Raw genomic sequence first — 26,447 nt, forward strand, 5'->3', positions numbered from 1 at the left:
ACTTTTTGATGCAATGATTCACGATTCATTGTTTTCATATAACACCGAGTGCTCCATGTAGTACGTGCCCTCCTTAATACCCATCACCGGGCTAACCCATCCTCCCACCCCCCTCCCCTCTAAAACCCTGTTTGTTTCTTGGAGTCCATAGTCTGTCATGGTTTGTCTCACCTCCGATTTCCGCCCCCTTCCTTTTTCCCTTCCTTCTCCTAATGTCCTCCATGCTATTCCTTATGTTCCATAAATAAGTGAAACCATATGATAATTGAATTTCTCTGTTTGACTTATTTCACTTAGCATAATCTCCTCCAGTCCCATCCATGTTGATATAAAAGTTGGGTATTCATCCTTTCTGATGGCTGAGTAATATTCCATTGTATATATGAACCATTCACCTGTTGAAGGGCATCTCGGCTCTTTCCATGGTTTGGCTATTGCGGACATTGCTATGATCATTGGGGTGCATATAGCCCTTCTTTTTACTACATTTGTGTCTTTGGGGTAAATACCCAGTAGTGAAATTGCTGGGTCACAGGGTAGCTCTATTTTTAATTTTTTGAGGCACCTCCACACTGTTTTCCAAAGTGGCTGTACCAACTTGCATTCCCACCAACAGTGTAGGAGAGTCCCCCTTTCTCCACAACCTCTCCAACATTTGTTGTTTCTTGCCTTGTCAATTTTTGTCATTCTAACTGGTGTAAGGTGGTATCTCAATGTGGTTTTGATTTGAATTTCCCTGAATGATGATGAACATTTTTTCATGTGTCTGTTAGCCATTTGTATGTCTTCTTTGGAGAAGTGTCTGTTCATGCCTTCTGCCCATTTTTGACTTGATTATTTGGGTTTTTTGGGTGTTGAGTTTGAGAAGTTCTTTACTGATCTTGAAAATCAGCGCTTTTTCTGTAGTGTCATTTGCAAGTATCTTCTCCCATTCCGTGGGTTGCCTCTTTGTTTTGTTGACCGTTTCCTTTGCTGTGCAGAAGCTTTTTAGCTTGATGAAGTCCCAAAAGTTCATTTTTGCTTTTGTTTCACTAACCTTTGGAGATGTATCTTGAAAGAGGTTGCTGTGGCCGATGTCAAAGAGGTTACTGCCTATGTTCTCCTCTAGGATTTTGATGGATTCCTGTCTCACACTGAGGTCTTTCATCCATTTTGAGTTTATCTTTGTGTATGGTGTTAGAGAATGGTCAAGTTTCATTCTTCTGGATAAAGCTGTCCAATTTTCCCAGAAACATTTATTGAAGAGACTGTCTTTTTTCCATTGCATATTTTTTCCTGCTTTGTCAAAGATTATTTGACCATAGAGTTGAGGGTCCATATCTGGGCTCTCTATTCTGTTCCATTGGTCTATATGCCTGTTCTTGTGCCAGTACCATGCTGTCTTGGTGATCACGGTTTTGTAATATAGCTTGAAATCAGGCAACGTGATGCCCCCAGCTTTGTTTTTCTTTTTCAACATTTCCTTGGCAATTCAACCAGCAACCCTAAGGTCCCTATAAAACAGGTGCATCTTGCTTGGGTTGTGGTCAATAATTTGGACTCTGTATATTCCCTCAACCACCCCTCAACAGAATGATTAGGAGGAGGAACCCCCAAAATGGGAAAGACTCAGAGACTGTGACTTCTGTGACAGATTTACAAATGCATACAGATATAACCAAGATGTCAGAGATGGAATTCAGGGAAGCAATTGTGAAGACAATAGCTAAAATGGAGAAATCAATTAATGGCAACATAGAGTCTCTAAGGGCAGAAATGAAAGTTGAACTGGCAGAACTTAAAAATGCTATCAATGAGATCCAATCTAATCTAGATAATCTAACAGCTAAGGTAAGTGAGGCAGAAGAACGAATTAGTGATCTAGAAGACCAACTAATACACAAGAAGGAAAAAGAGGAGGCCAGGGAAAAACAACTCAAAATCCATGAAAATAGAATCAGAGAAATAAACGACACCATGAAACGTTCCAATGTCAGAATTATTGGGATCCCTGAGGGTGTGGAGAGAGAGAGAGAGAGAGGACTAAAAGATATATTTGAGCAAATCATAGCTGAGACCTTCCCTAATCTGGAGAATGAAAAAACATTCATGTCCTAGAGGCAGAGAGGACCCCTCCCAAGATCAAGGAAAATAGGCCAACACTCTGGCATGTAATAGTAAAACTCGCAAATCTTAGGACCAAAGAAATCATCTTAAGGGAAGTTAGGGGGAAAAGATTCCTTACCTACAGAGGGAGGAACATCAGAATAACATCAGACCTATCCATAGAGACCTGGCAAGCCAGAAGGGGCTGGCAAGACATATTCAGGGTACTAAACAAGAAGAACATGAAGCCAAGAATATTTTATCTGGCAACTGTCATTTAGAATGGATGGAGAGATGCAGAACTTCCAAGACTGCCAGAAACTGAAAGAATATGTGACCACTAAGCCGGCCCTGCAAGAAATATTAAGTGGGGTTCTATAAAAGGAGAAAGACCCCAAGAGTGATACAGAACAGAAATTTACAGAGACAATCTATAAAAACAAGATCTTCACAGGCAACATGACAATAAATTCATATCTTTCAATAATCACTCTCAATGTGAATGGCCTAAATGCTCCCATAAAATGGCACAGGGTTGCAGATTGGATAAAAAGACAGGACTCATCCATATGCTGTCTACAAGGGGCTCATTTTGAACCTAAAGATACATCCAGACTGAAAGTAAAGGGATGGAGATCCATCTTCCATGCCAACGGACCTCAAAAGAAAGCTGGGGTAGCAATTCTCTTATCAGACAAATTAGATTTTAAGTTAAAACTGTAGTTAGAGACACAGAAGGACACTCTATCATTCTTAAAGGATCTATCCAACAAGATGATCTAACAATTGTAAATATCTACGCCCCCAACATGGGAGCAGCCATCTACATAAGCCAACTGTTAACCAAAATAAAGAGTCACATTGATAACAATACGTTAATTGTAGAAGACCTCAGTACTCCACTCTCAGAAATAGACAGATCATCTAAGAAGAAAATCAACAAAGAAACAAGAGCTTTGAATGACACACTGGACCAGATGGACCTCATAGATATATACAGAACATTCCACCCTAAAACAACAGAATACTCATTCTTCTTGAAAACACACGGAACTTTCTCCAGAATAGACCACATACTGGGTCACAAATCTGAGATTATTCCCTGCATATTCTCAGATCATAATGCTTTAAAACTGAAACTCAATCACAAGAAAAAATTTGGAAGAAATTCAAACACTTGGAAACTAAAGACCACTGTGCTCAACAATGTCTGGGTCAAACAGGAAATCAAATAACTTAAACAATTCATGGAAACCAACGAGAATGAAAACACATTGATCCAAAATCTATGGGATACTGCAAAGGCGGTCCTAAGGGGGAAAAACATAGCCATCCAAGCCTTACTCAAAAAAAAATAGAAAAATCCCGAATTCACCAACTAACTCTACACTTTAAAGAGCTAGAGAAAAAGCAACAAACGATGCCTAAGCCACACATTAGAAGAGAAATAATTAAGATTAGAGCAGAGATCAATGAATTAGAAACCAGAAACACAGTAGATCAGATCAACGCAACTAGAAGCTGGTTCTTTGAAAGAATTAATAAGATCGATAAGCCACTGGCCAGACTTATCCAAAAGAAAGGAGAAAGGACCCAAATTAATAAAATTATGAATGAAAGGGGAGAGACCTTTTTTTTTTTTTTTTTGACAGAGAGAGAGACAGTGAGAGAGGAACACAAGCAGGAGGAGTGGGAGAAGGAAAAGCATGCTTCCCACTGAGCAGGGAGCCCAATGCGGGGCTCGATCCCAGGACCCTGGGACCATGACGTGAGCCAAACGCAGATGCTTAATGACTGAGCCACACAGGCGCTCCTGCCCCTCCTTTCTTAAGCACTTGTTTCATCCAAGGGTTGTGGCTTAGCAATGCTCTTTCCTGAAGTCCCAATTGAAGATAAATACATAGTTAGCTGCTTATTTGCAGATTCATTCTGCCCGCTGGAATCTAAGTTTGCAAATTTCCCTCCTTCTCGAACTTAACTAAAAATACATACTCAAAATATAAAAGAACTTTAAAAGGTATTAGTTCATAGTGAATCTGCACATTATAAAATGACTTAACCATCACAGACTGTGTTCCCAGAGCATAGGCAGTGTTCCATCAAATCTGTGAGCCTGGACAACATTTCAAAGAAATAGATTACACCTTCCCTAAGTGAACATGATGCAGGATTTAGCATCATGTAGAGCATAGAAACACATACTGCTATAGCTGGCAGGAAACTGAAAGGTCATGTAATCCATTCTTTTAGATAAAGAAATGGAGTGGTTAAGATATTTGCCTAAAGCTACACAGTTAATTAATGGTAAAGCTGAGACCAGAAACTGTCCCTGGCTTATACCAAAAAGGGATGAACAGGAAACAAGAGAGTCCCCATAATTCTTTGGGGAAATTATTTCTATAATCCCATGGTGTACATGAAACTGATCAACATGCCTTTGGGAGGGGTAGAGAGCATGGATTTACTCTATTTTAAAATCTTATAAAAGACTACAGGAAATGTTTTCAAGCATATAAAAGTTCAAAAAATAGAAATAATGCTTGGATTTATTTATAACTTCCTGTGATAATTACTTTAAAGGAACTAGGATCTTTTGAAAAAATAAATTATTTTTTATATTAACCAAAACCTAGTCCCACAAACTTAGAAATAACTCATGAGACAGTGCACACTCAAACCATATCCTTTAGACCATCATATTCAATGGGACCTCCAAGTGAAGCAAAATGTCATTATCATCTTAAGTGGTACCACGATATGCCCTTGTCCTTGGGGCAAATTTTATATCCACAAGATGTTAGCCTTTAAAATGCCAATGAAAAATCAAGTATGTATTAAGTACCAAGCTAGGGGATCTTGCTCCACATACCAGGTCCTGACACAGAGCCAGAGAATGAGAAGAAGCTGATAACAGATAATGCAACAATATCATGGGATGACTTTAATGCATCCTTCAGAGCACATCAATGATGCATTCAGGTTACACAAAAGAAGTGAATAAATTCTACAAACCTTTTTTTAAAAGGAAATTTGTTTGGATAGACTATTTATTTAAAGCCAAAAGGCAGAAAGATTCCAATTTTCAGTCCTGCTATATAATTTGACTGGGTCCAGTTACTATTTTTTTTTTCCTTATCACATTAGTGTTTCTGTATCCTGTATGACCTTTGTCTCAAGGCTCAGTTTATTTTGGAGCTGTCTTTAGTGCTTACCTCAGACCTGGAAATCAGCTTTCAGGACTAATCCAGCCTGCAATTCCCTAATGATGAGGAGTCTACTTCTCATGAACCAGGTGCTTCTCAGCCCACTTTGGCACCTGCCACTATCCCCACATGGACCTGCAGGGAAATGTGGCAATTCTACCTTCCCCTGCCCTCCTCTACCATGCTTTCCCAAGTCTGACTCTCCTTACAATTATTTCTCAGTCCAGTTTTCCTGACATATTTCCCTACTTAGATACACATACAAGCAGTAAGGACTATCAAAAATGGAAGTAGTTTGGTACAGTGGGAACAACACAGACCTGGGTGTTAGCAAATGTGGTTTTTAGTTATGGTTCTAATACTAATGAACCATGTGACCTTGACCAAGTCATGTAAAATCTCAGAAATCAATTTTCCCATTTACAAAATTGAGACAGTAACATATTCTCTATATTACTACAAAGGGTAATTGCAAGGCTCACACACGATGATAACATGAGACCAACTCTGAAGAATAAGTATAATTATCTATGTTTGCAAAATATTTAATGTTTAAGTCAAAATGATCAATAATTACTATGATCCTCCTTGAAGTCTGTAATCCTTAGCCCTAGGAGATGGAAGATGAGGTTTTAATATGATTTTAGATAAATCTATTTCTTCATCTAGTAAATTAATGAGTACTAAAATAGAGATCTATTGCACTGAACACTTTGAAGGTTAGGATTATTGGGGCTAGGAAATGTAGTAATTATAAAATGAGAGGAGATCAGGTATTACATACTTTTTTCCCAGGAAAAGGACATTTGTTGATTAGGAAAATACCCACTGTGTGGGTGTGGGGAGAGATAGTCCTTTATACTGAATAAAAATTATTTTTCTAAGTTTGGGACTGAAATATATCAGAAATAATCTCATGACACTAAAAAGATTCACAGGAAGGAAAGAGGGAAGAAAGGAAGAAGAAAAAAACAAAGGGAAAAATAAGGGAAGGAAGGAAGAAGGGAGGAACATGGGAAGAAGGGAAGGAGAAAAGGAAGCAGGCAAGAAAGGGGGAAGGAGAGAAAAAAAGAAGGTGGGCATTAACAAGACACTGGAGTCACTCAACTTTCTTGGATTTGATTTCTTTAACTGACAAATGAAAAGACCTGGACTAGAGGACTACTAAGATCTTTTCAAAATCACTGGGAAATTCTGCCATTTTAATTCTCTTTTTGAACTCCATAGGGCTAAGAATGGCTTGCTTTGTGTAAGTGAAAGCTGGAAAAGCACTATTATGGAGCACCACTCTCCAATACATTTTGTGACAACGAAGAGAAAAAGAGGGTCAAGGATACTTCTGCCATACAGTGTTAGACAGCAAATAGCTTTTCACCTTATTAAAAATTATCAGGTCTTTCAGCATGGGGCTAATGTGCTGAATGCAGCCATTGGAGCTGTCTGTTAACCATTAAACCAAATAGAACACCATTTCATGCCTGACTTCCTTCGGCGATAAGAAGACTGCAGTGGCATGTTAGAAAAGGTAGCGGGAGATCAAGGAAATCAAGAATTTCTCTTTGTGATGGGTGGTAGTCTCTTCTGGTTTAAAAGTCTTTTTAAAAGAGCACCAACACCCTACTCATGGGAGCAGCACACTTCTGTAGATGGCGCTGCCTACTTGGATGACAGCACAATTGTTTGAGTCCTTCAGGATAGAAGGAACAGGAACTAAAAGAACTGGTAACACAAAGCTTCACAGGCGTACACACAATGATAACACACTGGTCTTGGGATCAAATAATTAAAGAAACACCACTTTATATTTCACAAAACCATCCTGGCCCAAGGCAAAACCGAAAATTAGGCTGGTCAAAAATTCCCTCTGCCACTCTAAGGCTTCTCTTTCAACCTCTCTTTCTTCAAACTTCCTTTTTCTTTACAATTTTCCATTTCTCTCCATTTCTTAGGATCCAATAATATCTTTTTCTGGTTTCCTCTGTCTTCTAGCTTATAACTCATTCACACTGAAGTGTTAAGAACTTACTGTGTGGTCTCTGCTGAAACTGCCTGATTGTGAAACAGAATACTGGCAAGAGCAATGGTGAACCCAAAGGCAAAACGACGAGAAAAGCATATAAAACTAGAATTCACAAGTTCCGCCTTAACTTTGTGAACAAATAGTCATGTGGCCCTTGGCACCTTCACTCTTCCGAAACTGAGTTTTCACACATAGAAAATGATCTAGGTATTGTTTATGATTCAGGAATCAATGAAGGAAGAATATCAGGCCCAGAAGAAGAAAATATGGATGGACTTGGAAAAACTCAAGCAAACCTCATAACATGATACAGGTCACCATATGCCCCATATTCTGTCAGAGAGAAGGACAGGCTTGATTATAAGCAAGTTTAAGCACTATGATTTACTTGCAAATATAAGAGAACTCTTTTTCTATTACATACCTAGAAATGTTCCATGACTTACCAACACAACTACCTGGCTGGTATACATGCCACCTTAATCTCCTTCAGGCACAGCAGTGTATCACTGCTGAAATTGGCAAAAGTGCCCACTCTCCTTTCGTTTCATCCTGGCAGTGTTAGTAAATCACTTAGAACATAATTCCTGCCAAGCCTGCATGTACTTGACAAATAGGACAATACAATGTTGTGAGTCCATTGATAACACCCTACAAATTAAACAAAATATGATAAGTTGACTTTGTAAGTCCATTTAAATAAGACCAATGAATTCCTCTTTATCTCTGGAGAGAGGTTAATCTGAGGATAAATGGTGCAGGATTGAGAGAGCATTCCCAGGTGGTAACCCAGGAGACCATGAGCTACGGACCAGAACCTGAGTAGTCAGAGTACTGCAGGAGATAGTCCATGAGAACAGATGAGGATAGATTAGGTGAAATGGTACACAGTGACACAGAAAAAGGGATTTTTCTACTACTAGTGGGAATCCAGTACCAGGACTATGATGCTATTTGGGAAGACATAGGAAATCTTTATATTTGAAATCTCAACATTCTGTGGTCCTACATAAATAGATTTCAGCCCTAAGTATCTCATGAACAGTGTTGATATCTTTTTCTTAAAAATTTTATTTAAATTCTAGTTAGTTAACATACAGTACAATACCGTTTTCAGGAGTAGAATTCAGTGATTCATCACTTACATACAACACCTAGTGCTCATCATAACAAATGCCCTCCTTAATATCCATCACCCATCTGGCCCATCCCCCACCCACCCTCCCCCATCAACCCTCAGTTTGTTCTCTATCATTAAGAGTAGTCTCTTACGGTTTGCCTACCCCTTCTTTTTCTCCCTTGCTATATATCTGTTTCGTTTCTTAAATTTCACATACGAGGGCACCTGGGTGGCTCAGATGGTTAAGCGTCTGCCTTCAGCTTGGGTCATGATCTCGGGGTCCTGGGATCGAGTCCCGCATCGGGCTCCCTGCTCCTTGGGAGCCTGCTTCTCCCTCTGCCTCTCTCTCTGTCATGAATAAATAAATAAAATCTTTAAAAAAAAAAATTTCACATACGAGTGAAGTCATATGGTATTTGTCTTTCTCTGACTTATTTTGCTTAGGATAATACACTCTAGCTCCATCCATGTCATTGCAAATGGCAAGATTTCATTCTTTTTGATGGCTGAATAATATTCTATTGTATATATACACCACATCATCTTGTTTGTTTTTATACTTCCAAGAATGTATTATTTACCAGCAAAAAAGATACGTGCCCGAGAGTGTTCAAATCAGCACTCTTTATAAAAGTGAAAAATTGGCCATTACGTCACATCTTTATCCATTCATCATTTGATGGACATTTGGGCTCTTTCTATAGTTTGGCTCTTGTTGATCATGTGGCTATAAATAGCAGGGTGCATGTATCCCTTTTGAATCAGTGTTTGTGTATCCTCTGTGTAAATACGTAGTAGTGCAATTTCTGTATCATAGGGCAGTTCTATTTTTAAGTTTTTGAGGAACCTCCATACTGTTTTCCAGGGTGGCTGCACCAGTTTACATTCCCATCAACACTGCAAAAGGGTTCCCCTTTCTCCACATCCTCACCAACACCTGTTGTTTCTTGTGTTGCTAATTTTAGCCATTCTGACAGGGGTGAGGTGGTATCTCATCATGGTTTTGATTTGTTTTTCCTCAATGACGAGTGATGTTGAACATCTATTCATGTGTCTGTTGACCACCTGGATTTCTTCTTTAGAAAAGTGTCTATTCATGTCTTCTGCCCATTTCTTAAAAGGATTATTTGGTTTTTGGGTGTTGAGTTTGATAAGTTCCTTACAGATTTTAGATACTAACCCTCATAGGAGGAGTTTGGAAATTTTCCTTCCAGTTCTATTTTTTGGAACAATTTAAGAAGACTAGGCATTAACTCTTCGTTAAATGTCTGGGAGAATTCCCCTGGGAAGCCATCTGGCCCTGGACTCTTGTTTGTTGGGAGACTCTTGATTGCTAATTCAATTCCTTTGCTGGTTATGGGTCTGTTCAAATTTTCTATTTCTTCCTGTTTCAATTTTGGTAGTTTGTATGTTTCAAGTAATTTGTCCATTTCTTCCAGATTGGCAAGTTTGTTGGTATATAATTTTTCATAATATTCTTATAATTGTTTGTATTTTTGTGGTGTCAGTTTTGATCTCTCCTCTTTCATTAATGATTTTATTTATATGGGTCCTTTCTCTTTTCTTTTTGATAAGTCTGGCCAGGGGTTTATCAATTTTATCAATTCTTTCAAAGAACCAGCTCTTAGTTTCATTGATCTGCTCTAGTGGGGTTTTTTGTTGTTGTTTCTATATCCTTTATTTCTGCTCTAATCTTTATTTTTTCCCCTTCCTCTGCTGGCTTTAGGTTTTATTTGCTGTTGCTTTTCTAGCTCTTTTAGGTGTAAGGTTAGGTTGTATACTTGAGACTTTTCTTGCTTCTTGAGGTAGGCCTGTATTGCAATATACTTCCCTCTCAGGACTGCCTTTGCTGCATCCCAAAGGTCTTGGACAGTCGTGCTTTCATTTTCATTTGCTTCCATGTACTTTTTATTTCTTCTTTAATTTCCAGTTAACCCATTCATTCTTTGGTAGGAGGTTCTTTAACTTCCATGTATTTTTTCTCATGGTTGACTTCAAGTTTCAGAGTGTTGTGGTAGGAAAATATGCATGGTATGATCTATATCTTTTTGTACTTGTTGAGGGCTGATTTGTGACCCAGTATGTGATCTATTCTGGAGCATATTCCATGTGCTCTCTAAAAGAATGTGTATTCTGCTGCTTTAGGATGAAATATTCTGAATATATCTGTTAAGTCTATCCAGTCCAGTGTGTCATTCAAAGCCATTGTTTTCTTGTTGATTTTCTGCCTAGATGTTCTGTCCATTGCTGTAAGTGGAGTGTTAAAGTCCCCTACTATCATTGTATTATTATCAATGAGTTTCTTTGTTTGTTACTAATTGACTAATATATTTGGGTGCTCCAAAGTTTTGGGCATAAATTTGTACAATTCTTAGATCCTCTTGATGGATAGACCCCTTAATTATGATATAATGCCCTTCCTCATCTCTTATTACAGTCTTTGATTTAAAATCTAGTTTGATAAATACAGCTACTTCAGCTTTCTTTTGACATCTATTAGCATGATAGATAGTTCTCCATCCCCTCACTTTCAATCTGTAGGTGTCTTTATGTCTAAAACGAGTATCTTGCAGGCAACATATAGATGGGTCGTTTTTTTATCCATTGTGATACCTTGTATCTCCTGACTGGATCATTTAATCTATTTACATTCAGAGTGATTACTGAAAGATATGAATTTAGTGTCATCATGTTACCTATAAAGTTGGCGTTTCCAGTGATGTTCTCCTGTTCCTTTTGTCTCCCCCCCCCCCATCTCTCACCACCCCCACCCCCCGCTTAACGAATCTCTTTAATATTTCTTGCAGGGTTGGTTTAGTGGTCACAAACTCCTTTAGTTTTTGTTTGTTTGAGAAATTCTTTCTCTCTCCTTCTATTCTGAATGATAGCCTTGCTGGATAAAGTATTCTTGGCTGCATATTTTCCCCATTCAGCACATTGAATATATCAAGCCACTCTCTTCTGGCCTGTCAAGTTTCTAGGGACAGATCTGTGTGAATGTGACTGTCTCCCCTTGTAGGTTAAGGACTTTATTTTTCCCCTTGCTGCTTTCAGGATTCTTTGTGTATTTTGTGAATTTGACTATGATATGTCTTAGTCATGGCCAGCTTTTGTTGAATTTAATGGGAGTTCTCTCTGCTTCTTGGATTTTGATGTCTGTTTCCTTCCCCAGATTAGGGAAGTTTTCAGCTATAATTTGCTCAAACTTTCTTCCCCTTTTTCTCTCTATCTTCTGGGACTCCTATGATACAAATATTATGCGCTTTAAGGAGTTGCTAAGTCTATATTTGTGATCCAATACCTTTCTTTCCCTCTTCTCAGCTTATTTTCCATAATTTTACCTTCTGTATCACTGATTTATTCCTCTGCTTTGTCCATCCTCATTGTCAAGGCATCCATTTGGGTTTGCATCTCGGTTATAGCATTTTTAATTTCAGCCTGACTAGATTTTAGTTCTTTTAGCTCTGTAGTAAGGGATTCTCTAGTGTCTTCTATACTTTTTTTCAAACCCAGATAGTATCCTTATAATTGTTGTTCTAAATGCTAGTTCAGACATCTTACCTATATCTGTATTGATTAAATACCTGGTTGTGACTTCTTCCTATTCTTTCTTTTGGGGTGAATTCATCTTGTCATTTTGTCCAGGAAAAAAAAAAAAAAAGGGACACTAGATCCTAGGTGTGTTTTGGTCTGCTTGTTAAAAGAAGCTACATTTAAAAAAATAATTTAAATTTAAATTAAAAAAAATAAAATATATAATAAAAAAATAAAACAAAAAAGCTAGATCCTAGGTGTGTTTTGGCCTGTTTGTTAAAGGAAGCTAGATCCAAAAAAAATAATAAAAATTTAAAAATATAAAATAAAAATTTGAAAATATAAAAATAAAAAGGAAGCTAGATCCTATTTTCCCTAGAGCTGAAGCTTTGCGGCACTGTACGAGCAGTAGACTTGGTGTATGGGAAGGGTTTGTGCTTGTCTTCTGGGGGAGGGGACTGTTTCACTGATTCTCAGGCCCAACTTGCTTTAGTGGAGATGAACCAACAAGGGGGTTGGGAGAGGGGGGGCTTGGTGTAAGCAGCTCTGGTATCCCCTTAGTGGCACTGTTTAGCTGAGGTCATTCAGTGCTGATGGGCAGGGCAAAATGGCTTTGCTCTGCTCTTTCCTTCTTGGAGTGAAGAGTTCCAACCCCCACTCTTCAGGAAACCCTCAGAGAAGAGTGAACAATCACCCCTCCTGTGTCCCCATTTTCTGTCAAATCCCTGCCTTCATCCTGACTATGCCTGAGCTGTTTGCCTGCCAGGGGGGCACAGTACTCCTGTGTTTTATCTCAGGCATCCAGCTGAGTTTCAAAACTCTAAGTTTTAGTGACTCATGAGGCACAGACCCACATTGATCCTCTGAGGAAGGATCTCACTACACTTTTTCATTTGCCAGTGTTCCCCCAGAAAGCAGTTGCATTCCTAGGCTTGGGAACAGTGCAGCACGTAGGCGCCCCCTGTTCTGTGGTGCCACCACTCCCAAATGCACTCCAAACAGGACAACTGTTTCTCCTGGAGGGACCCAGAGATACTCAGACCATGCTGTCCTCTTCTGGGTCTCCGCTCTCCTTCCCCACAGGAGCTCTGCTAAGCTGGCCAGGCATAGACTTCTCAAACTTCAGATTTTGCCTTCCACTGCTTAGAATACTTTGTGGTAGGCTCAGTAAGCAGGCCTCCCTCCCCTCCACAGCACCCACACTTCTTATCTCCCCCAAGTCCACTTTTCACAGCTCCCATCTTCCATGAGGTGGTCATTTTTGTACTTGTAGACATGGAGTTTTGTTCTCTAAGTCCTCAGATTGATTTCTTAGGTATTCAGAATGATTTGATATTTATCTAGCTGTGTTCAAGAGACAAGGCCAGCTTAGGGTCCCCCAGCTCCTCTGCCATCTTAACTGCCCCCCTCCCCAGTGGAACAGTTGATATCCTTGGTTATACAGTGTGTACTGTACAAAGGTATTTAGTCAAGGAGGAGGTGGGTGGGGCTTAAAATCCAGTCAATACTGCACTTACTCAGTCCTGCATCTTGGCAAAAAGTTGGATCTGCCCTGGCTGGGGAAATAGGGGGTAGTATTTCTTCCTAATTTCACAAAGACAACATAAAAGTTAGAACGGGCCCTGTCCCTCAGAATCACTTAGGAAGCTGTTAGATTGAGTCTCTTATTCTTTGTATATTTTAAACATATGCAGACCTATTGAGTTAGACTCTTCTAGAAATGTGGTCCATGTGCTTATCATTTAAGAGCAATACAAATTATTTGAATACGCAATTTTGTAAACTACTGACCCACAGCATCAACAAACACCTCTTCAACACTGCTCACCTCAAAACATACTCAGTCTCCCTCCCCACGTCTCTTCCTCTCCCTCTCTCCCTCCCTCTCTCTTACACACTCACTCACTCTCATTCTATCATTTCTATCACCAATTATTTTCACTTCCAGGAGCCCAGGAACTTACTATCTGCCAAGAACAAAGCCACCAAAAACACAGAATTGGGTTATTCTCTTGGAAAATATGATCCTTTGGTGAGAAAAAATGAAAGTATCAGGGTTGTTTTCCTCCTTGTTACTTTCCCGCTTTCCTCTCCTTTCAAAGTGGTGCAATGGGGTTAGACTTTGAGAGGCACTTCCTACTAGTAAGGGTTTAGTGAAGTCAGGGAAGAACCACTGCAGCTGGGTGTATTGGTCTGGCTCTGGTCTTGGCCTTAATGAAAAAGAATAGAAGAAGTTGCTGAAGTTTTAGTTCTTTCAACAGATTCTCAAGGCACGAAAGCCCAAAAGGAAATCAGAGCCTTCCTAGAGAAGTGCTAAAGTGTGCATCTGGACATAGCAAGTGCTCAGAAAACCAATTATGCCAACAGAAGACTATATTGACCAGATCTCATTGAGCCCACAGATGAAAGTCTAATGATCTTAGGAATCCTTAATACACCATTTGCTTCCAAATACTGAGCAGCACAATTCCCCACATCAAAGGCTTCCAACTGACCAGTGGAGAGTCAAAGAAATCCTTAAAGAACTTTTTGCTCTTCAGAATTTCCAGACACAATACCAAAATACACACTTTTTTTTAAAATGTGAAATGACTACATATGGATGGTCTGATTGCTCTTCTGGCTTCATCTATCATCATGTCCAGGGAGAGGATTCTCAAGCATTTCCTTTTAATTTCAACTCTTTCGTGGATTCCAGTCTCATAAGTCCAATTACAGAAAAAATGGACACGGTCATCAATGTATCATGAACTCAGCATATCTAATTCATCTTCACTATGCTCAAAATATTTACAAGTTTCTGCTCTCTAGTTCTGAAAGATGTTCCTAGTTTCACTCAAAAAATTCCAGAGTTTAATTTTGTTGCTTTGTCTCTTTATCCTTTTCACATCTGATCAGGACTCAAGACATGTCCTCCATTCACATTATGTTTTGAATCCATTCCTTTACTTCCACCCTCTTTACAAATGCCTTGAACCGGTTCTTAACCATATCCAGCCTAGATTTTTATAACTGTTTCCCAAGCTATTTTCCTGCTTTCAGACTCTTGATGATCTAATCTATTTTACACACCAATAGGTAATTAATATTCCTAAACCAGCCCTATCATAAAAAGAAAATGGAAACTTTCAAGATTCCCCCATGAGGCTTATTAAACAACCCTTCCAACTTTACCTCACACAAGACTGTTCACACTACTTATAATTTTCCAAACACAAATAACACACTACCATGCTTTTTCTACCACCATGCTTACTTTCTTTTACTCACTGACTCTCCCTTCCTGCAGCTCTCTTGTCACTGAAGTATTTTTATCTTTAAGAAACAAACTTCATGCTTCTTCCTTAGTCATCCCAACCAGAATGGACCTTCTCTGGCCTCAGCACTCAGGTCTTTCCTTACCAATTACATTTATGCTTTGCTTTCAAGTGCAGATAGGTATGTATATCACATCTTTCTTGCTAAGATTCTTCAAATCAACATATGGTAGAGTTTCTCAATAAACTAACCAAAAATAAAATTATACCTCCAGAGCAGGAGAGAGTTACAATCACTGAAGTTAATCACAAACAGAAGCAGAAGTTGTAAGACCACATGGGACAAATGGTATAGAGATCATTCAGGCATCATAGAGGTGAGAGTAGGTCATCCACAAGTCATAAAATTTTCCTGCTGAAGGCACACTTTATTCACTATTACTGAGAGGAAATAAAAATAGTCCATTTATTTTAAAAAGTATATTGACTGGGCGCCTGGGTGGCTCAGTTGGTTAAGCGACTGCCTTGGGCTCAGGTCATGATCCTGGAGTCCCTGGATCGAGTCCCGCATCGGGCTCCCTGCTCAGCAGGGAGTCTGCTTCTCCCTCTGACCCTCCCCCCTCTCATGTGCTCTCTCTCTCATTCTCGCTCTCAAATAAATAAATAAAATCTTTAAAAAAAAAAAAAAGAAAAGAAAAGCTTTAAAAAAAAAAGTATATTGACTGTCAATTACATGTAAGATATTATAAGAGACAGTATAGATAAATATTTAAAAACATGAAACTCACTTCTTTAGAAAACTGGTTTTAGTAGGAAAGGCAAAATACTGATAATAAAACGGGCTAGAGACTTGCATTGTTCCTGCCAGTAAAACAACAAAAATCTTAAATTATACATTTAAATGTAAATGCATACTGTTCCTTAAATGCTTCCAAGATACCACAAGAAAGAAGGAATTCTTAGGCAATAAATGAAAGAAAAGAATAGAAAATAACCATGATCTCAAAGAATTAAAGGGAGTACTGAAGTCTGCTTTTACCTTAGGGCATTTGCCAAACTTGAGGTTTGTAACAAATATAAAACCTAATGATATAGACACTGATGGTAAAAAGATGAGATGCTTTCCCCTACCAAGAGAAATGTAATATAGTTATATTAACATTAGACAAAATATTTTTTTTCAAAAAGCTTCACTAGATACAGATTTTATTTCATAAAAATAAAAGTCTAAATTCATCAATAAGCAATAGAAATTTTAAACTTAATAAGAAACTAATAATGTAGCCTCAAAATGTGTAGGTAAAAATAACATCTTCAAGAAGAAAAAGACAATTCATTATCATACTAAGAAATTATAACACATCCCTCAGTAGGTTAGTGCAGAACTAAGAATATACTAGAAGATTTTCACAATATGATTAACCCACTTAGCCTACTGATATACAGAATATTCCATAGAATTATTTCCAAGTTCGTACAGAACATTTACAAATACTAATAGTATGCAACTATAACAATATCTCAGGATTATTTATAGCCTTAAATGCTTGTACTAGAAATAGAAAAAGCTACATTTAATGAAGTACTTAAGGAAAAACAGCAAAGTAAACCTAAGAAGAGTAGTAGAAAGGAAATAAATGTTAAGTATCAAAATTAATAAAATGGAAAACAGATATGCAACAGGAAGAATCAACAAAGCCAAAGTTGGTTCTTTGAAAAAAAAAATTATAAAACAAGAAAACCTCAGAGAAACTGGCAAAGGGAACACAAAAACACAAATGAATTCAGGAAACAAAAAAAGGAGAGATCACAGCAGATGTTGTAGACATTAATAAGTTTATAAGTTATTGGCGCCTGGGTGGCTCAGTCAGTTAAGTGTCTGCCTTTAGCTCAGGTCATGATCCCAGGGTCCTGGGATCGAGTCCTGCATCGGGCTCCCTAATGGGGGGCGGGGAGGGGCAGAGCTGCTTGTAGTCTTTCTCTCTCGCTCCCTCTCAAATAAATAAAATCCTTAAAAAAAATAAATTTTAAAAATGTTTGTAAGTTGTATTATGAACAACTTTAGTCAGTAAACTGTAAATATTGATGAAATACATTATGAGAAAGCATGATTTACTAAAACTAGTTAGCCCTCCCCGCAAAGAATTAGAAAATCTGACTAATTCTATGATCATTAAAGAAACCTAAGGTCAAAAATACTCCCACAAAGAAAACCCAGAGCCCAGATATCTCCACTCATGAGCTCTACCATACATTAAGGAACAGGTCATTCTAATTTTAGAGATATTATACAAGTTTATAAGGCTACAAAAGAATTTCTCAACCTCAGCACTACCAGCATTTTTGGCCAGATAATCCTTTGTTGTGGCATGCTGCCCTGTGCTTTAGAGAATATTTATCAGCATCCTGACTTTTACCCACTAGATATCAATAGCATCCCCCTACCAATTGTGACAATCAAAAATTTCTCTAGATATTGCTCAATGTTCCTTGGGAAGAAAAAAATCAATCTCAGTTAAGAACAGATCTATAATTTTCTTGATATCTGGCAAGGAGGTTATGTGAATTAAAAATTGTTTTTATCCAATATGACTCACAAACATAGCTACAATTATCTAAAACACCTTAATAAACTGAATACAACATAAAAAAGATAAAAAGTATGACCAAGTTGGATTATCATAATAACTGAAGATTGATTCAACATCAGAAATTAATATGAATCACTGCATACACAATTAAAGAAAAGTAATAATAGGATCTTTTTAATAAAGATTAGGAGAACATTTAATAAAATTCAAAATACACTCATGATGAAAAATATACTGGTTAACTATAAAATGAAGGAAATTTCCTTCCCCTGACATAAGTATATTTAAAAAAATAACTAAATAAAAAACAATCTTGAAGCAAATAATTAATGTTTCTGTATTTAAAGTCTTTCCTTTCAGGAATGTTCCATATACCTTTTATAACCACCTCTATTTAATCAGCATAGTGATGCATTTAAAAAAAATTAAGAGGCATAAAATCTGGAAAGGACAGGAAAAAAAGCAATCATACCAAATCCAAAAGAAATCATAAATAAAATATTGGCACTGGTAAGAGAGTTTAACAAGATTGCTGGGCACTAAATTATTCCACAAGAAAATAAATAGCTATACGCCAAAAACAAATAGCTGAAAAAGGAAAAACAAAATCTCAAAGCTAATGTTTACAACAGCATCAAAAATAGGAAGTACCTAGAAAGAGATCCACAAAATGGTTTGTAAACGCTAGATGGAGAAAATTATGAAACATGATTGAGAGATACTAAAGAAGACCTAAAAAGGAGGAAATTCTATCATGGATCCAGGATTAGGAGACTAAATATTATAAAAAGGTCAGTCCTTCCTCAAGCTGATATATATTTTCAAGGTAACCCCAATCTAAATTCCAACAGATTTTACTGTTGGAACAGGTGGATTCTGTGTTTGCAAGGACAAAGATAAAGTATAGGCAAAACATTCTGAAGAAACAGATCGAAGATGGAAGACTCATCTTACTACCTATCAAGACGTATTACAAAGCGGTAGTAAATAAGGCAGTGTGGAACTGATGGACAGACAAGTAGATCAATGGAACAATACAGAGTGAATGACATAAAATATGGACATAGATGGGCTATACGACAGAGGGTGTAATGCAGATATACAGAGAAAGGACAGAATATATAATAAATGGTGCTGGGACAATTGGTTATCCTTGTGGAATAAAATAGATCTTTTCTTCCCACAATATATAAAATTCAATTAAAAAAAGATTTCAACTTAAAAGACAAAACTCCAAAGACTTTAGAAGAGAATGGAGGAGAATATCTTCATGATTGGGGGGTCGAGAAAGGTTCATTACACAAGACAAAAAGGAATGACCATAAAGGCAAAAATTGATTAATTCATCAGAATCAAAGTTAAGATTCTCTATACTTCAACAGACACCACAGACTGAGGGGGAAAGAGAAAAAAGCATCTGACTGACAAAGGACATTATCTGTAACATATAAAGACATTTTATGAATCAATAAGAAAAAAGTAAACAAGCTAATGGATAAATAGGAACAAAGTTATTGAAGGCAATTTACAAAGGAAGAAATCCAAAGAAACATTAATATATGAAAAAATATCAGCTCACAATATTCAGGGAAATGCAAATTAAACCCTGAGACATAATTACACAATCACCAGGCTGTCAAAAATTATAAAGTCTGACAACACAGTAAGTAACAAACCAGGATGGGCTAGGCTAAGCAGTAATTTTTTTTTCTAATCTTCTGGCTTCAAACAATAAAAGATGATTTCCCAATCACAAGCTAAGGCCAACACGGGAGGTTGACGGGATTGTGCACATAATAACTTGGGGATGAGGCTAAAAGAAGTCTCACCATTTCATGACAATGCCGTCTGGAATTGCTGCAGCAGGGAAGGAAGGTGGAAAACTACCTAAAAGGACTTAAATACTATTGTCCAAAGCAAAGGCAAAATAAATCACTTGATTTTGGCTACCTTAAAAGAGGTGAGGAAGTGTAATCAGCCTTATTGTTCCTCAGGAAAGAAATGAAGTGAAAATCCTGGCGGGCACTAATAATTTCTATGACATCAAGTGATGGCTTGCACATGCATCATTGGGAACTGTCACACACTGCTGGAAGAGAAATATATTGGCACAACCAACGTGGTCAGAGTCTGGTGTTGCCTAGTAAAGGGAACAGGTCTGTGCTCTGCAATCCTGCCTCTGGGTATATACTATCGGGTCATCAGTATACATCACATGTGTACCCGGATAAATTGCTCACGGGTCTACAGAATCCTTGTTCACAACAACAAAACTTTAAAAACAATCAAAAATCCATCCACAATGTAACAGGTAATGAACTGTAATGTATTCATGCAAAGAGATTCTATAAAGTATTGAAAATGAATGATACAAGCCACTCAAATCAACATGAATAAATATAGTAAATATAATGTTGAGGAAATAATACATACAGCATAATTCCATTTCTATTAACTTCGTAACAGGCAAAACTATACTATATATACATACATACACACCTATGTATATATATTTATATAATAATACCAGGGAAATATATGCATGTGTGTATATGTATATATAGATAGATAGATACTTTAAAATATATACATAATATTTAAGTGCCATGTGTGGGATAGGAATTCATTTGTACACATTTTCCTAGGTGAAAAAGCTATCCCAGAAAAGCAAAGAATAACCATCGCAAAGGTCAGGGTAACTGTTACCCCCACGATAGAAGTAGGAGGAGGCACTTAGGGAAGCACACAGGGGGTTTCTTGGATACTGTCTGTGGGTTTTTTTCTTACCTGGGGGTTGTTATAAAGGTGCTTGTTTCATCCTTCATGCTGTTTCTCTGTCCATCTGTATTTATGTAAAAAAAAAAAAAAAAAAAAAGACAAATATGCTTAAGTGACATATAAAATATTTTAAAATAGAGAAAACAATATCCCAGCCAGAAGAGGCACTGGGCAGTAAGTTATAAATAATTCCAAATGAGAGTACAGTCAATGAATCCAAAAATGTCAGAGCAGGATGGAGTGACTATGGGCTGCAATGGTCAGGGACAGATTACTGAAGGAGCCAGGACTGGATTTCGGCATTGAAGGATACAATTCCATTAAGTGGGGGAGGAGGAAGACCTTGATAAATGAAATTGGCCTAGGAAGGAAAAGGCCAAAAGAGAATTTAGAGGATGGTGAACAAGCAACATGGGCTTAGGTAGTGGGTTTATATAGAGTAGTGGCATTGATTTGCTTTCCATTTGGTCGATTAGTTCACATCTCAGGAAGATATATATAAAGGTGGCAAAAAAGACAGGCCATTGCAAAGGTATGTGCATTTTCACTGAATTGTCTAAACATATAGAAGATAAAAATTTTTAAGCCCCCCCGCCCCACGCACATACAAACACCAAATATGCAGGAGATGGTCAAAACAGAACTGGAGGATTTCAAAGAAAGAAGAGAGAATTTTTGAGCCTTCCTGAAATCTTTGAAATCATATCATGGAAATGAATACCCAGACCAGTTTCTTGATGCGTGGGCAGTGTGACGATGCCAGCATCTGAGCTGTTTGTTACCGGTACAATGAGACAAGCTCAGCAACTGAGAACAGACATTTAGAAATTGTTCCACTGGGGCCCCTGGGTGGTTCAGTCAGTGAAGGTCCAAGTCTTGATTTCAGCTCAGGTCATGATCTCAGGGTCATGAGATCAAGCCCTGCAGTGGGCTCCACCCTCAGCAGGAGAATCTGCTTGAAATTCTCTCTCCTTCTGCCCCTCCCCCTGCTCATGCCCTCTCTCTCAAAATAAATAAAATCTTTAAAAAAAAAGATACAGTTCTATCAGTTTGATAGAGTTATCTTACATTTGTTGAATAAAATTTTAAAACTAGGATCTGTATTGATATGCCAGTTTTTAGTGAAAAATATTTGACATATAACATTGTTTACATTTAAGATGTGTACCATGTTAATTTGATACATTTATATATTGTATTATGATTGCTACTGTAGGGATAATGAGCACCTCTACCAAGTTGTATATGTCGGTTTTTTATTCATTTTATTTCTATAGGAATTTATAGCAGTGATGAGAGGAAAATTTTTTTTTAATGAAAGGGCTCCTCACCACAGATAATTTGAGAAATACTGATACTTAGTTTATCTAGATATGAGCTCTACAGTTAGAAATACCTGGATGTCTGTATTAGACCGAGAAAAAAAAAATGAATCATTTTCTGTAGTATTTCCGCTAGTACATATAGTGATATCACCTTTTAAGAAATGAATAGTTTAGGGCGCCTGGGTGGCTCAGTTGGTTAAGCGACTGCCTTCGGCTCAGGTCATGATCCTGGAGTCCTGGGATCGAGTCCCACATCGGGCTCCCTGCTCAGCAGGGAGCTGCTTCTCCCTCTGACCCTCCCCCCTCTCATGCTCTCTCTCTCTCAGTCTCTCTCTCAAATCAATTAATTAATTAAAAAAATGAATAGTTTAATTTATTCTCACACTGTACCCTGGGAGAATGCCCTTCCTTGTCCCCACCTCCATACCACAAATCATCAACTTTCTTTCCACCCACTCAAAAGAAGGGTCATCTTACAAATACTATCAGCTCTCCCTAAACTCCTAAATTTTCACCATCCCTGTTTTCTCTGAATCTTAGCACCTATCAATGGATGCAAGAAAGAACAAGAGAAGTGGTAAGTCATTTAATTTTGATCTTGCCATTTCCCTGCTCTCAAGTCTTGGGGTTTTTTTCTCATTATACATTAGTACGAAAGCACTTTCACACGTCCTTTTCCTTCCATGTCTATCATCATTATCCTATTTCAGGACATCATTATGTCTACCTCAATCTTCTACAATAACCACCAATGTGAACCCCAGCCCACAGATCCTTCTATACTATACTTTATCCCACTTGCAACTGTCACATGTATTTTCCTGAAGTGAAAAAGTGAAAATTTTCGCTCTGGAACTCAAAACTCTTCAGGGCTGCCTACTGAACAACTAACTGCATGTGATATTCTCCACACTATGGCCTCAACTGGCCTTACTAATCTGACCTCCCACTGTTCATCATCACCTAATTTATGATGCCCTAAACAACATGAATGCAGTTCTCTAAACACAGCATAACCTGTGAAGCCTTCCCTACAGTCCTCAGGAGAATACACCACACCTCCCCTCCTTTAACATCCATATTCTCCTTCTTTCCCTCCATGACACTTTGCTAGATCCATTACTCATCTTCCCCTACGATATGTTAGAGTTATTGGTCTTCTAGCCCACTGGAATTTAACATGTCAGGGAAGGTGTTAATATCTTCATGGTGCCTATGATGGAGGTTCCATGAACAGGAGTCTCCTGTGGATAACTGAATTCCCCACTACACAGGAGACAGACTACTACCTTTCTACGGCTATTAACCACTTGCACATTTCCAAAATTATTAGTCTCATATATTGACTTAGATGCATTCACCATGTCTTCGCTCATACTGTTTTCTTTAGCTAGAAAATGCTTTCAAGGTACCCTGTGTGTGTGCAAATCCCACTTTTCCTTTAATGGCCTGTTTAAGTTCCAAAGCCTCCATCTTCCATATTTTGAGAGTAGGAAGTGATTTCTCCTTCCACAGTAATTTCTTTTTCTTCTGTACATTATATCCCCGTGACTTATTCATTTTATAACTGGAAATTTTTACCCCTTCACCCCCTTCACTCATTTCACTCCCCTCCCTCCTCCACCTCAGGCAACTACCAATCTTTTCTCTGTATCCATGAACTCAGTGTTTTATTAGAAATTTTTATTTCTAATTTGGCAAGTTCATTTTGAACTGATGCACGGTATTATATACATCTCTTTTTCATAGTCACTCTAGAGCAGTACGCTCATCATTTATTATTATTTGAAGTTTGAAGTGTCTGTGACTTGTCTGCCATCTAATCAATGAGACAGACATATGTTGTGGTAGCTGGGAGTTTGCACTGTGGACCCAGCTTGCTTGAGTTTACATCTCCGTTCAGCTATTTATTCTTAACATGAGAAAGTGTCTTATTTATTATGTGCCCCAGCTTTCCATATCTGTAAGGTGAAAATATTAATTGTACCCACCTCATACAATTCTTGTGAAGAGTGCATGAATCAATATAAGGAAGCACCTAGAACAGGGACTGGCCTGCGGCAAGTGCTCAGAAAATGCCACCTTCCATTATTAGTCCTGGAGAATAAAGGTTTTGGTGCAATAGGGGTTTTTTTGTTGTTGTTTTCCTATACAAGCATACTACCTATGTGTATTCAGTATACATAGTTCATTAGCTCTAGCATATATACTACCATCAGCCGAGTGAACACAATAAAGCCTATATTCTGGTAGACATATCTGAGCTTGTTACTTGCCTCAGTTCCCTACCGCCCCTCACCATTTGAACAAAAGAGCCTTTACTGTTTCTAAGGTCATGATAATTCCAGCCTGGCTTTAGTCCCATCTCCCCACTAAGAAAAACACAGAGTGAACTTGAAACTCTAAGGAAGCTAGTCCGACATAGAGGAAAGCCCAGAGATTTTGAAATATGCAAGACCTTAGTTCATTGTCTGGGTCTACCGTTTACCAAATGGCTGACTTTGAACCCACTAACTTTCCTGAGCTTCAGTCTCCTACTCTTTAGAATCTGTATAATATCCACCACTTAGGATCATTGTGTAAATCAATTGAAATAAATATTTAAAGTGCGTGGCATATAGTTACATACCCAATAAAAGCAAGCTATTATTGTTTTTATGGAAGTGTATATATTTCTTATAGACATCAGAGACTTTTATAATAAAACACCCTAGCATGCCTACCCCACAATCCTGCTCCACTAAAATTAGATATAATTACTTAAATTTAATGTATTAGTAGTAGGTAATCTTAAAAACTGAAGGAATTATGGGCTTTTTAATAGATAACATTTAATAATCCTTAATGAGGCTTAAATATATAAACTAATTTCTTAATATAAACTCTCTTTTCTCATAAAACAAAATTGGGACTCACATCTATAAGAAAGTTCATACTTGCTCATGTTTTTACGTTAATTCCTTTCCCTAGTCCTCTCCTCATCAATACCAGCATTCACAATTAGACCTATTCTTAAGTCCAGAAGAAGCAAACCCCACCCCAAACACAAATCCATGTGGAAATGTATGGAGTAGACGGCAGTTATGCTATGGGTGTCAAAACTAGTAAGTCCTTAGTCACTGTTTTTTTTGTCCTTTCTCTCTTCTGGTATTTCTCCAAGTGGTGTCTATTGTGCGAAATGCCATTCAGTCACCACACTTAGCACAAACTAAAGACTTCTAAACATGCTTAAGAAACACATCTAGGGCGCCTGGGTGGCTCAGATGGTTAAGCGTCTGCCTTCGGCTCAGGTCATGATCCCAGGGTCCTGGGATCGAGTCCCGCATCGGGCTCCCTGCTCAGCGGGGAGTCTGCTTCTCCCTCTGACCCTCTCCCTTCTCATGCTGTTTCTCTCTCGCTCGCTCTCTAAAAAATAAATAAAATCTTAAAAAAAAAAAAAAAAAGAAAGAAACACATCTAACAGGGGTACCTGGGTGCCTCAGTCAGTTAAGCATCCGACTTACATAATTTTATTCAATAATTTTCTTTATTAGCTAGGAATGCATTGTCCAGCATGATAGGTACTAGCCACAGTGGCTATTGAACAGTGGTACATTGTTGAATATTTAACAATCAGCTACCCCTCTCCCCCTCTCCCCACCAAACTACAACAGTTGATGTTATCTGTGGAATGAATATTCCCACAGTGCCCAATTTTAATCTACGAATCAACCAGGTCATGAAACTCTGAAAATTTAACAATAGGCTCTGGCAATCCAGTGCAAGCTAGTTCCAGCATACCACCGAGGTAGCTAGTCCAAATTGAGATGTGTTTTTAAGTGGAAATGCACACTCTATTTTTTTTTTGCACACTCTATTTTTAAGACAGTAAAAAGAAAAAGAACGTAAAATATCCCAATAGCTTTATATTGGATACACTGAAATAATATTTTAGATATATGTGGGGAAATAAACTATGTTTTAAAATTACAGTTATTTACACTTTTTAAAATGTAGTTTAGAAAGTGTACAATTGGGTATGTGGCTTGGCTCACATTCTATCCCAATTGGATGACACTGATCTAGGGAAATATTTTTAATTTAATTAATTTAATTTAAACAAATTAACATACTTACTTCTCAAATTATATTTTATTGATTCATATCATTTGCTTAGTTGCATTTGATAGTTACATTTGATAAAAACTTGGTTCAAATTAAATTTCCAAAATCCTAACCTGATTAACTCAAAAAATGATCTTCTGGAACGGTATTGTGGTATATTCCACTTTACCCACCCACCTCCATAAAAAGCCTACAAAAAACAAAAAAACCTTTGAAAACACACACACACACACACACACACACACTTTTATTACTTCTCAGATTCCATTAGTACTAAATGGCACTTGAAAACATTTTATCTTCGACATATCTAGTAAGGATGGGGTCAGTGAGAAAATTTTAAATGTATAATGTGATCAAATTGCATAACCCTGAGCACACCTGTAAGAAATAATGGGTGAGGCAAATTGAAAACTGTAGAGCATGGACT

The sequence above is a fragment of the Neomonachus schauinslandi genome, chromosome 14, assembly GCF_002201575.2.
Source record: "Neomonachus schauinslandi chromosome 14, ASM220157v2, whole genome shotgun sequence".
NCBI lineage: Eukaryota > Metazoa > Chordata > Mammalia > Carnivora > Phocidae > Neomonachus > Neomonachus schauinslandi.